The sequence below is a fragment of the Pygoscelis adeliae genome, unplaced genomic scaffold, assembly GCF_000699105.1.
Source record: "Pygoscelis adeliae isolate BGI_AS28 unplaced genomic scaffold, ASM69910v1 Scaffold108, whole genome shotgun sequence".
NCBI lineage: Eukaryota > Metazoa > Chordata > Aves > Sphenisciformes > Spheniscidae > Pygoscelis > Pygoscelis adeliae.
Window position 1 is genome coordinate 4261499 of NW_008825498.1, and position 3836 is coordinate 4265334.

Here is a 3836-nt window from a genome sequence, read left to right on the forward strand (position 1 = left end):
CCAGGCAGCCTCTCAGGAGAACGCTCAGAAAATATTAGCTGTGCAGGTAGGTGATTGCAGGGAAGTCGGAAAGATCATTCTGATCTAGATTGAAAAGCAAATGATGGGTAGTGTGATGAAGCATTAAAACCATATCCCATCAGAGTTTTATAAATTTTTAACCTCTTTAATAAACTGGAATTGCATGAAGGATGAATTCAGTAAGTTAGCACATATACCATGCGTAGTTGGGAAGAAAGGGGGAGATTAGATTTATTTCTCACAAACCTTTGAAAAGGTTATTATAAATACGTTGGATACCAACATTTGAAACATAGAGCGGCATTAGTATTGCTGCTCCGTTGTTTTAGAAGATGTTACTGTGTCCCGTTTGGTGCAAATATTATTTCCGTGGTAAACAATACTGTCATTTTCACTGTATTGGCATTTAATTTCTTTAGCGCGGGACTATTTTTTAGAAGTATCATACCTTCCCAGCTCAGTTATATGATGACTTTCCCTTATCTCTAAAAAAGCAGCGTTGGGGGGTTATGAGATTTAAAAATGGTTTCCAGGGATGTACGTTTTTTCATTTTATGACTCGTTCCCCAGATATATATATATTTACTAGGGAAAATAACTACTATGCAGTATAGTTTGAATGTTCTTGTTCTTTTTGTCTTGTGCTATGGTATCGTAGTCATATGTCTGTAAAGCCACTCCTTTCAATCTCTTCCCATAGTTAACGGCCATAACCAGATGGCGTTTGTGAAGGGTTTTTAAAAGACTTAAGTGAAAAATTTCCTCAGACTTATTCCTTGCAAAAGAAGTTACGCTGTTGACGCAGCTTTAGTGCAGCATATTCTTATAAACCTTGTTTTCTAATTTTTAACAGTCAGGCTTTGTTGTATGATCGCAGAAACGATTTTGTTACATTTTAATATTATGTAATTACACCTCACAGTTAATACCTGATGCATTAAGGTAAAAGCTAACTTGAATAAGTTCTAGAATTCCATTAAACTGCATCAGCGTCATGATCTGATTTCAGTATCTCACTAAGAGGATTTTTATTTTAAAATTCCAAATTTTCATATATGATCTACTTCTGTAAAAGATTTAGAAAATTCTAGTCATATTAAAATCAGAAAGTCAAGAAAAATAATTAAGATAAAATATAATCAGATTTTGTACTTTTTTAATTATTTATAATACTTTTAATTTTATGGACTTTTTGGGGGTGTTATATGTGCTAAATATTGCACTGACCTCTGTGCCAGTGAAAAGAGGTAAGCCGGGAACTACCCTGACAAATTTGAACGAAAAAAACTGGAAAGGCTCCTTTTTGATTTTTGCGAGGGGATAGTCGGGATGATTTCTGTTCTCTCCTGTGGTCAACTACTCCAATAGTGAATGAAGAACAGAGGCGATCGATGCGCAGCCTAAAGCTCATGAATAATAATAGCAGTGACATGGAAGCCACAGGTGGCAGTTGGTTTCCTCACACATGAATCTTTACATTAATCTAATGTTACACAGTATTTTAATAGCGGTACTGTGAACCTCATATACAATTGAACTCTTATGTCAATAACTAGTCCACGTTATAACGAATGAGTTTTGCAGAAATCCTTCACCTTAGAATAAACTTCTCCATTCATGCTGTTCATGCTGAGAAGCTGTGTCTGTAAATCTTGTCACCCTGAATAACTCAACTAACTAGAGATGGGCCTAAACGAAGCTTTTAGATGTAAGCCCCGGCAACGTTTGGGGGTGTTCAGACCCGAGTAGCTCAGACCTACCAAAGACAACATTTTGTTCAAAGTCTGGACAACATTCCGTTCCCTGTCAGCTTTCACTGTCCATGACATCCTTTTCTGATATTCTGATCCTTTTCTGGTGTTCTAATATTCTTGTTATGTTTTTATGCAGTTTGACTGATAATAACTTACTATTAAAATAGTGAACAAGGAAAATATATAAAATTAAAATGGAAACTAGTTCAGCTAAGAGCAATTACCAAGGTGTATAGAAGAGTATTTCCTTTCAGCAACATGGTATTTTTATATTTTAGAGGTCTTGGCAGTGATTTATTTATATATGGACCGGTGTCTTTGTTTTATCTGCATTATTGTCAGATAATCTATCCTTCTGTCAGCTAAGTTCTTCTGTTGATGACATTCAGCATAGCGGCACGCACTTCCAAAACAAAAGCTGGCAGCCGTTCCTCTCCCGTCCTTTTCTCTCAGCAAGAAATACCCCGAGTTTGTTGTTCCTAGCGCCCGACTTGCACTGAAGTGTGAGGATGAGAACCGGCTGCGCTGAGCAGTGTGCGAGTGTGCAGCAACATGGTGATTCCCGCTCACGAGAGCTTGCGTCCCAGCAGCTACCTTGACTAGAGCAAACAGGAGCAGGTGAATCACAGAGGAAGAGTGAATTAGAAGAGGCAGTAGATACAGTACATTGGCTGCCTAAGTGTTTTCTAATATTTTACAGAAGCCATGACCTGGGTGAGATCCAAAGAGAGACTTAAAAGTAGATAATGGAGGGTGTTTTGGCCTTTTCACCAGGTACTTTTTAACTAGCAACACTCTCCAGTTATACACAGCAGCAGTGTTTTGAGAGAATTATGATGTGAAAATCAAGAGCTGCCTCAGACTGGAAGACAGATTTGACCAGTGTTTCATCATTACTAGTCTACACTACTAAGCCTATTTTTAAAAGTCTAGACTTGCCTTCCAATCACTTCCAATGGTGCAGATGGACCATAGTGCCTGTAAAACTTTGTGCTTGAGAAGGATAACTGTGCCTGTAATAAGAAGGTGATATTGCTAAAGCCATTAGTGAGGAGGATGTTTCCAGTAACAGGTATTGGTGGAGTTAGTCATCACCTTTAATAAACACCAAAAAAAGCAAAACCTTAGGAGGGATCCCAGTTAATAGCAAAGTGCTTTTGTTAATGATAATTTGAAAAAAATAGATGCTTGCAATTAAACCTCTCTAAAAGTTTTAAATTAAGAGGAGAGCTTTACAATGATGGCAAGCTCCTTTGCTGTCTGCTCTCTCAAATCCATTTCAGAAAGAATTATATGCAGTCCCAGTCCCAGTTTCTGTTAGCACCAAACTTGGTACCAATGCCAGAGATGTGCCGTTAGTCATCCGCCCTGCTAGTTAAGCATGGATCTGAGCTCGCTCTTAATTTGAAGCTTCCCTCCCTGTCACGCTGCTAACGCATGCCCTTGGGCTGAGCATGTCCTTGGGCTGAGCCGACTGGCTTTGGTAATTGTACTAAACTGAACCGGGGTGCTCAGGCTTAGTGCAACACGGGCAGTGTGTCCCTTGGAGCACGTGGCTTATGTACGCGTCCCCTTTGAGGATGCTGCTGCCCCCAGAAGCAGCAGCGTGGCCATAAGATGCTGCCGCATGCCATCACCATCTTAAATGTCCTAGGGCCAGAATCTCTGCTTTGCCACGATTATGCTTAGGGTAGCAAAGGCAGAGTCCCTCATTTACCTCCTTGGCTCTCTGTCCAGCCTTAGCACTGGCTGTACACGTTTTTGGTCTGCCTGGCCCTACCCAGCAGCAGTGCACTTTACCAGGGAATCGTAACCAGAACACACTGCCTTCTGGATGCACCTCCTTTTGGGTCTCTGTTCTGAGAAAGAAGACCAAGAAACATTCTTCAGTATGTAGGAGAAATGAGAATATGCTTACTGAGCTCACACCACTGTTATATGACTGAAGACATGTTAATATTATCCAAATACGTTAAAATTATCCAAAGCACCAACAATATGAGTGTGAACCATGAAGGCAGAATTATGGGAGTCAACCTCTAGTAAATACTAGCTTTTACC